The sequence below is a fragment of the Cydia strobilella genome, chromosome 23 (assembly GCF_947568885.1).
Source record: "Cydia strobilella chromosome 23, ilCydStro3.1, whole genome shotgun sequence".
Taxonomy (NCBI): domain Eukaryota; kingdom Metazoa; phylum Arthropoda; class Insecta; order Lepidoptera; family Tortricidae; genus Cydia; species Cydia strobilella.
In genome coordinates this window covers 6,183,865-6,193,839 of record NC_086063.1, presented here as the reverse complement: position 1 = coordinate 6,193,839, position 9,975 = coordinate 6,183,865, and the positions used below count along the sequence as shown (strand labels likewise).

At 41.0% G+C, this 9,975-nt stretch overlaps 1 long non-coding RNA gene across 1 annotated transcript in view; it reads right to left on the bottom strand.

Annotated features, from left to right (window-relative positions):
* LOC134751913 (uncharacterized) overlaps nt 1-9,566 on the bottom strand; it is a 521,238-nt gene extending 511,672 nt beyond the window's left edge. Inside the window, exon 1 of the long non-coding RNA XR_010128718.1 lies at nt 9,330-9,566. This is a non-coding gene — a long non-coding RNA (uncharacterized LOC134751913). The remainder of the gene's footprint in view (nt 1-9,329) is intronic.
* Nucleotides 9,567-9,975: the final 409 nt, after the last annotated feature.

Here is a 9,975-nt window from a genome sequence, read left to right as displayed (position 1 = left end):
CCTTAGACTGTATCCATCTATTACGGAGTTATATCTATCTTTGAGTAAACTAATGTGGTAGTATGCAGTGAATAATGGAGTATTAATCTTGAAGCGCGTTTAACTACCATTTTGGAGCCAACGGCCGGTAATCCACATGCTTCTTGTAAAGTCCAGCTATCGCTTTACAAGAGTTAATAAAATAAAAATAAATAAAATAAATAAATAAAATCACCGTACGCTGTCTTGTAATAACCGTACAATTTTAGTGGTATTTAAACCTCCTAAGACCTTGATACTGACAAAATAGTCCCACTAGACTGGAGCCATAATTTTAAAAGAGTGAATGAATGAAAAATAATGTTGAATTAATTAATTCAATATGTCGTTTAAAAATGAGAGAGTAAGTTTGACTAGACTTATATTGACACGGTCCTATAATATTTTCGTGGGGATACCGCCGTTTAGCCAAAATATTTTTCGCCAAATTTCACTTCCCAACAAACTTATGGCATCAGTTTCATTTTTTACTTCGCAACCATTTCATTTCCCAACCCCATACTTGCGAAATGAAAATGACGTACTAGGTTCCAATCCAACCTAACCTAACCCAGGTTAGGTTGGATTATGAAAATTTGCGAAATGAAATTTCGCCCAAGTAAAAATATGGGATAAATAGTTTGGGAACTGAAAGTTTGTCAAGTAATTTTCGCCGAAACATCAGTAAACCATTTTCGTAATTACCTTTAAATGAATGAATGAGGCTTTGATGAATGAGGGTAGACCGAGCGTGGTCTACACAACTTTGACACCGACCCGCTATCTTCAGTCACCCGTGAACAAGATGCATGTAACTGCGTCGAAATATCGGGAGCTCAAAAACAATACAAAAGGTAATCGCGGTCCATATCCCGGTCAATATAAGTCTAGTGAAACTAACCGTGAACATCCGTGAATCATTCAACACTTTTAAGGCTTGGCCAAACACAAGGCTAGACGCAGCGCCCGCAGCCCATGCTTGCCAGGTTAGCGACGTCAAACAGACTGCGTCCCGTCGGCCCCTTGCGTCCACGCGGCGCGGACGAGCGCGGACGTGGCGCGGACGCGGCGCGGACGCGGCGCTGCGTCATGCCGTGTGTTTGGCCAAGCCTTTACAGTAAGTTTGATTGTGTGGGTGTGGGTTTTTAGTGTCGGGTGTACGTGACTCTTAATCTAAAGCACGTTTTTAATAAAAACGTATTTTTACCTTTTTAAAGACCTCTCCCCTGACACTCAGCAATTTGTCCTCAATCAGTAATACGAATGCATTCAAAACGGAATAGGAATTGTATTTCCATCTCGCTTACTCCTCCATTGAAAAATGTGACAGAGTAACTTTGATTTTTTGTCTTTAAACAGCGTCAAAATTAATTTCCTTTCCGTGTTAACTTTAATAAAGTCTCGAGTTCATTATAAATGTATGAAACAATCTTTATTACATTCCAGGAAATGCGTATAAATAAAATTTATTAATTCTCTTTTATTGCCTTGGATATTTAATTTTGTATTTATTTTTAGTACTGGGTACTCGTTTAACAATATTGAAGAACCCGTGACTTTCTGGAGCAGAAAATTCCTTTTTTTTACAAGCTTTTGTTTTTAGGGTTCCGTACCCAAAGGGGAAAAACGGGAACCTATTACTAAGACTCCATCCGTCCGTCTGTTCGTCTGTCCGTGTGTCCGTCTGTCCGTGTGTCCGTCTGTCACCAGGCTGTATCTCATGAACCGTGACAGCTAGACAGTTGAAATTTTTCACAGATGATGTATTTCTGTTGCCGCTATAACAACAAATACTAAAAACAGAATAAAATAAATATTTAAGTGTGACTCTCATACAACAAACGAGATTTTTTTGCCGTTTTTGCGTAATGGTACGGACTCGCACTTGACCGGTTTTTATTATAAAAGCTTTTTATTAACTTGCAAATGTTTGTACGGGTCAAACCTTGCAAGTTAAATTTAACCCACTTCCCGACTTCCATTGAAGCTGAGAATTTGCATACATATGTAAGTCGGGTGATAATGCAATATTATGGTACCATAGAGCTGATCTGTTGATGGAGACAGGAGGTGGCTATAGGAACTCTGTAATAAAACAACGAAACCTTATATTTTATTTTTAATTAAAAAATACAATCAATCAATAGTTTTAATAACAAAAAATCAATCAATAGTTGGTGAAAAATAAAAATAAAATTATAAGTACTTACTTGATGGAGGTCTGGGTAAAAAACTTTATATTTAGGACTGAAATTTGCTCGAGACCAGTCGAAAATTTACGTTATCACTTAGACCCGCTTGCACCATCCCACTAACCCAGGATTAACCGGTTGAACCTGGAGTTACCATGGTTACCAGTACAATTAGACTCCGGGTTAACGGTAAACCGGTTAAAACCGCCATCCCCGGGTTAGTGGGATAGTGCAAGTGGCGCTTAGCGATGAAAGAGCTAGGATTATTTTGTTAAAAAAAGTTTTTTTAGCTCTTAGTTTTATAAAAACTATTTAAAGGTCTATTATTGTCTGACCTTTGTATAAATATATTTGACTTTCTACGCAAATGACATTTCATGTGATACTAAAAAAATGTTATCTCATACACATGAAACGTCATTTTAGTCTACGGAATAAAAAAACAGATGTTAGGATTATTTTAAGTTAAAAAAAGTTTTTTAGCTCTTCGTTTTATGAAAACTACTTAAAGGTCTAATCTCGTCTGACCTTTGTATAATTATATTTGACTTTCTACGCCTGTGTTTCCAGGATTTTTAAACTAATAAGGAAAGCGGATAAAAACCTTATTTTGAGCGCCTCAATATTGTGTTAAAAAGTGTTTACTTTGCTCCCGCGGGCGCAAAATGAATTAGCCCTAATCGCGTTCACGAGGCACGATCCGAATTTGTAACTTGACAAATTGACGGATTCAAAATTATAATAATTTAGACTTAGACATAGTCTATTTTATGAAGCTTTCTTACCTACTATAGAAACTACGAGTATTAAGACTCAACCCCCTGTTTTATATTTATTACGTAAGAACCTGAAAGAAAGGAAAGGAAAAGGAAAAGAAAGGAAGGGAAGGAAAAATCATTACACGTCGGGTTTTTTTTCTTTCGATTTTCAAACAAAAAATTTTAGGAACTTTTATTTTGTACCTAAAACAAAAAAGATTTTTTTGGAAATAATCAACTTTGGCTCTTTGGCAATTTTTTTTAGTTTTTCCTCTTGAAGGAAGGCCAGGTATGAAAGTAAAGGAAGCGAAAGAGGTATGTGTGAAATCCGTGGTCTCTGCCTACCCCTCCGGTAAATAGGCGTGATTATATGTATGTGTGTATGTATGTTTTACTTTTTAGGGTTCCGTACCCAAAGGGTAAAAATGGTACCCTATTACTAAGACTCCGCTGTCCGTCTGTCTGTCTCCAGGCTGTATCTCATGAACCGTGATAGCTAGACAGTTTAAATTTTCACAGATGATGTATTTCTGTTGCCGCTATAACAACAAATACTAAAAAAGTACGGAACCCTCGGTGTGCGAGTCCGACTAGCACTTGGCCGGTTTTTTCTTTGTTGGCACTCGCACGGATGCACGCGCTTTTTTAACAGACTTCCACATATCAAAACGATGTTATCAATTCGGTTGTTTTTTTTTATGTTTGTTACTCCATATGTCCGTAATTTCTGGACCGATTATGAAAATTCTTTTTTTTTAATTGTCAGTACATATATACATACAGAATAATGTAATGGATTGTACTACGTATGTATGTACGTATGTATATATAACGATGTAAGTACTTAAGTATAAGTTTAGTTTTAAGATAGGTAGATTGTCTACCATAATTGTACGCCCTAGCAGGCAACTGTTGATACTTATTATTTTTAATTACCACCTTTGTACGTACACAGTTATACAATAAACATTATTCTATTCTATTCTATTCTACGCTATCTGTTAACTCTGCCATTTGATGTGATGTTGAATAAAAATGTTCTATTCTATTCTAATTTAGTATGCCCGCGACTTCGTCTGCATAACATGATTTCCGTGATATAAAATATCAAAATATTTATCAGTACGGTTTTTACTCACTATTATTTTTAGTCGCTTTTGGCGACATGTTTCGGATTCTTTGGGAATCCATCCTCAGGCACGAGTGTCCGCGGCGGTTGTTCGTCGTGCACTGCCCGCGCCGCCCGCCTCGTCGCTCGTTGCGCACGCGCTGATGGGGCGGGGGCGGGGGGCGCGGGGCAGTCCGCAGATGGAGTCGTCAAGTGAAGGTCTGGTAGGGCGGCTGTATCGAACGAAGTCAAGCACACTGCACTCACTATGTCCCCGCGATCGTCACAACACACTTGCCGCTTGACCCTAGGTATTATAGGCTTCCATGCAGGTGGCAACATCCAGCCTCCGTCCCGATTGAAATTAGGGCGGCGTGAAATTTCAATCGCCTCGCGAATCTTACGCGGCACAAAACATTTCTCCCGTACCAGTAATCTCGCTTTATCGAAACGAATGAAATGGGACGCGCCTATATCGTTCGCATGCTCTGCCACAGCTGAGGTCTGCTCATGGTGAGGGTAGTTCGGGATTATCGTCGTAAAATATCGAACGTAAGCAAGGAGCTGTTCGGTTTACATATCGGCCTGTCTCAGTGTTTACGTGCGGATATATGGGAGAAAATTGACGCTATGACATTCAGCAGGGCGGAGTACGTCAGAGCAAATACGATAAACACACACCGTAGTAAATTCGAGCGCCTGATCAAAACACAGAGCAAATTCGAGAATACGTCGCGGACAAATGAGGCTAGTGGCAGGAGTGTTGTTAACCTGTCGCAACAATCATTAACGGCCGATATGTGTAGTGTGTTGTCCAAAGGCCTAAATTTCGCTTTGACTCCGTCGTCTCTTCCTGTTGAGACCATCGTGGCCAGCATAGAGGACGCTATCATACGCAATAGAGTGCCGAATAGGGAAGCTGAGTGCCTCCGACAGGATGTATCTTCGCTGTTGCGGCGAAGTAAGCTGCCTAAGCCCAACATCAGTAAGCAAGAGAAATTAGCACTCTCAGTACTGCGAAAGAATGAGGATATTCTGGTGTTGCCGGCGGATAAGGGGAATGCTACTGTAGTCGTGGACACAGTGGTCTACGAGGAGAAGGTTACACAGCTAGTAGGAGATCCAAACACTTATAAGAAAGTATCGTATAACCCTACAGCGCGTGTAACATCGAGGCTCAACAGTTTAGTCGGTGCGATATCGGCCAAGGATCAGACTAAAATGCTGCGTCAGTTAAACCCCACCACCCCAAAGATTTATGGGCTACCTAAGATCCATAAAACGACTGGCCCCTGAGACCCATTGTGAGCCAGATAGATTCACCCACGTACAAGGCGTCCCGGTTCTTGTCGGGACTCTTGCAACCTCTAACGGGTAAAACGTCCAGTTTCGTACGAAACTCTACACATTTTGTGCAGCTACTTGAAGGCGTTACGTTGCAAGAGGACGAGTTGATGGTGAGTTTCGATGTAGCCTCCTTATTTACGAATGTGCCGGTAGCGGAAACGATTGAGATTATAAAACGAATGGCAAGCCGCGACGACTCACTCGCCGAGTACATGAGGCTGATCGAGTTTTGCCTCACCAGTGGATACTTTGTGTGGCGGGGGGAACACTACCTGCAAATAGAAGGGGTAGCAATGGGTTCTCCGATAGCACCAGTGGTGGCCAATATTTTTATGGAGGATTTTGAGCAAAAGGCTTTGGAGAGTTGCCCACATAGACCCAGACTGTGGCTGCGATATGTGGACGACGTGTTTGCTGTGGTGCCACACAAGGATCTGGACCCGTTACTCGAACATCTGAACGCGCGGCATGCCAAGATTAAGTTCACCATTGAGAGGGAGTGCAATGGGGCACTCCCGTTTCTGGATGTCTTGGTGCAGCGGGACGAGCATGGCCGGTTGACTCATAAAGTGTATCGGAAGCCCACACACACTGAGCGGTACCTGCAAGCTGACTCACACCATCACCCCGCACATTTGTCTTCGGTTCCACGCGCGCTCATCAATAGGGCTTTACGGCTATGTGACCCGCAGTACGTGCAAGAGGAGCTGCAGCATGTAAGGCAGGTATTAGAGAGCAATGGGTACAATTGGAGACAGAGTCAGCGAGCAGCAAGTACGGGTACATTAAGGCAAGTACAAACGGTCGAGAGAGCACCTGTCGTCTTGCCTTTTATTAAGGGGATAACGGATAGAATTGGACGCCTATTACGCCGAAGTTTTAGCATTAGGACAATCTTCCGACCCCATACCAAAGTCAGGCAGTTGCTGCGCTCTCCAAAGGACAAGGACCCGCTGGGGAGCCCGGGGGTATACGAGATACCTTGCGATTGTGGTAGGGCGTATGTCGGTGAGACCGGAAGGAATGTCTCCACTAGGTTGTCGGAACACATACGCAGCGTAAAGAACATGGACACCAGGAACTCAGCTGTGGCAGAGCATGCGAACGATATAGGCGCGTCCCATTTCATTCGTTTCGATAAAGCGAGATTACTGGTACGGGAGAAATGTTTTCAGACCTTCACTTGACGACTCCATCTGCGGACTGCCCCGCGCCCCCCGCCCCCGCCCCATCAGCGCGTGCGCAACGAGCGACGAGGCGGGCGGCGCGGGCAGTGCACGACGAACAACCGCCGCGGACACTCGTGCCTGAGGATGGATTCCCAAAGAATCCGAAACATGTCGCCAAAAGCGACTAAAAATAATAGTGAGTAAAAACCGTACTGATAAATATTTTGAAATATGTCTCACGATAGTTTAAGTGCGAATATAAAATATCGTCAAGAGACTCGATTAAAAATTGAGTTTTAATCGGTAAAGGCGTAAAAAGATAGCAGACAGAGTTTATTTTGTAACCCCCTATTCATAAACGTCGACTAAAGTTGACAAGCCGCTAATAATTATGTCCCTTTCCATCATACCAATACGTCGGAAAGGGACAAACGATTAGTAGCGGCTTTTTAATTTCGTATTTATTGATGAAACACAAATGAAAGGTTGTATCAAAGAGGATATAATAAGATAGAGCGGTACTGTCATAGTAAATTTTGTAACCCCAGTAAATTCACTGACATCCATCGACACACCTTAAAACTAAAAATGAAGATTTATAAAAATGTATTTAAATATGGATAAATGATTTTTTTTATTTGCATTAATTATTTTTATGATTTTGTTCCATGTTCTTTCACTGATATGCGTTAAAATTGTTAAATAACAAACGAAACCGTCAACGCCATCTATACGACAGTAGGCTAAAGCCAGTAGCGCCCTCTGATCGAGAATAAAATTTTCTTGATTTTCGAGGCACGTTTTTTCCTTAGACTGTATCCATCTATTACGGAGTTATATCTATCTTTGGTTGTATCTTTTAGTACTATTTTGTACCTTGACACTCTAGTACGAGCTATTGACTAGTGATGAGCCGATGAGAACGTTCTCATTTCTGAGAATTATTTTCCGAAGAAATTTCTGGAAAATTTCCACATTTCGGAGAACGTTCTTTACACCTTATAAAACAATGTCCCCGCTGTGCCGCATCTGTCTAGCTGTATGTTGCCAATAAACTCAAAAACCACTGAACGGATTTTCAAGCGGTTTTCACCCATAAATAGAGTGATTCTTGAGGAAGGTTTTGGTGTATAATTTGGTGAGGTTTTGTGTAAATTGGTTGAAATATGACGATGTTTGTTAATGAGTTCGGAAAAAAAACACGCTGGCTAGGAGGTTTCAGCTCAAGGTCCGCTTTCCTACTCAATCTTCTCCACTTTGCTCGGACAGATTCTCATATTTCACAAGGTACGAAATGGTACTGAAATTAAATTCTTTGAATAAACGTACATACTACAGTTATACAAAGTATCTTATACAAATGTGATATAAATTTTAATTTTCTATTCTAGCTGTTGATTAATCGTCATTTTAATGAAATAAGCTAATGTTTTGCTCACGACATTGAAACCACACGTAACAAAATTAATTGAATTTTTTTTTTCATCCTTTTTGCAAACACAGTAATGCTGTTGCGTGACTGAATATAAAGTAAGTAATTAGGTATTAAAAAGTACTAAAAACCGGCCAAGTGCGAGTCGGACTCGCGCACGGAGGGTTCCGATCTATACAAACGGCAAAAAAATGACGTTTGTTCTATGGGTTTATTTTATTCTGTTTTTGAGCGGCAACAGTAATCATCAACAGTTTATGAGATACAGCCTGGTGACAGCAGCAACATTTTGCACGTTCTGCTTTTCTGAAAATGTTACGTAAATCACAAAGCCCTGCACAGCGTCTAGTCTGGACCATAATTGCACCTCCTAGTTTCCTCAGACCACTTCACCCTGATGCTTGACCTTAGAATTCAGTCTGCGTGTCCTAAATTACACTAAATTACAAAATAGCTACGTACTGAGTGTTGCGGTACAGTCAGCAAACTAGCATTACGCACCAAAAAGCGGGTACAAGCGCAGTTCCGAGCTTAATTACTCTGGAAGTCAACTAGGCGTCCACTTACTTAGCTTTCAGACAATGACAGTATCCGATAGACTTCGCATTATTAAGCAACAGCCTGCGAATTTAATAGTTGAACTTAAGCTATCGTGAGACATATTTCAAAATACAACACACACAAATATAGTGTACGACGTACAACCGCCGCGGACACTCGTGCCTGAGGAAGGATTCCCAAAGAAACCGAAACATGTCGCCAAAAGCGACTAAAAATAATAGTGAGTGAAACCGTACTGATATAAATATTTTGAATTTAATAGTTATTTACGATTCAAGTTCAAAAATTAGGAAATTCGCAACGAGTGGCGAATTTTAATACACGACCGAAGGGAGTGTTTTAAATCGACACGAGTACTACACTAATTGCTGTACAGGCCATACCCTTTGAATTTTCGTGGTAGTTACGTAATGTGCTTATTATGGCACAGGGTGTCGTAATGGAGTACCAGATATACTGTAAAAGTCGTTAAAGCTCCTCACCTTAGTTTCACGTGCTAAATGCTTTATCCGCTTAGGTAAAACATTTTCGCACAATTTTTATTATTCGCGCGTAGCGCACTCTAACAAGTCTTTATCGCGTTGATTCAATAGAAATGAACGGTCAAGTTTGTCAATTGTAATTTTTTTTTATACTACGTCGGTGGCAAGCAAGCATACGGCCCGCCTGATATTAAGCAGTCTCCGTAGCCTATGTACGCCTGCAATTTTAGAGGAGTTACATGCGCGTTGCCGACCCTAACACTCCTCTCCCTCGTTGAGCTCTGGCAACCTTACTCACCGGCAGGAACACAACACTATGTGTAGGGTCTAGTGTTATTTGGCTGCGGTTTTCTGTAAGGTGGAGGTACTTCCCCAGTTGGGCTCTGCTCTAGATCTGGAATGACACCCGCTGTCCTGTGCCCTACCACACAAAGCGAGATGTCATTCGCAATGCCCATACCTCTCTTTTGGACATAGTTTAAGGACATACCCGGGTCCGGACGTAGTTTATGGACATACCCGGGTCCGAATTTATCAAGCCTGGTAGGTAATTATTGTCTTGCTTGCAGTTCTGCAAGAGCAGGAGGGAGCTATCGGCCAAGACAGTGATCTTAACCTAATTAATGGTACCTGTAACCTATTGATCAGCTTTTATCCGTAATTCAAAATTATTGTAAACAGTGAATACATGCAGATTTAAATTTATGTTAAGATACAATCTCTATTTTACTCTCTTTACAAGCTTTATTTTAATAATCTTCACCCCCATGGTCCAAACTTAGAACACATGTGCATGATATTCAGGCCCAGACGACATTATTTTATATAATAATTTAAATAACAGTAATTACAAAAGTAGGTGTATATAATTAAGTTGTCTTAAATGTTCCATCTAGTGGGTAAATCTG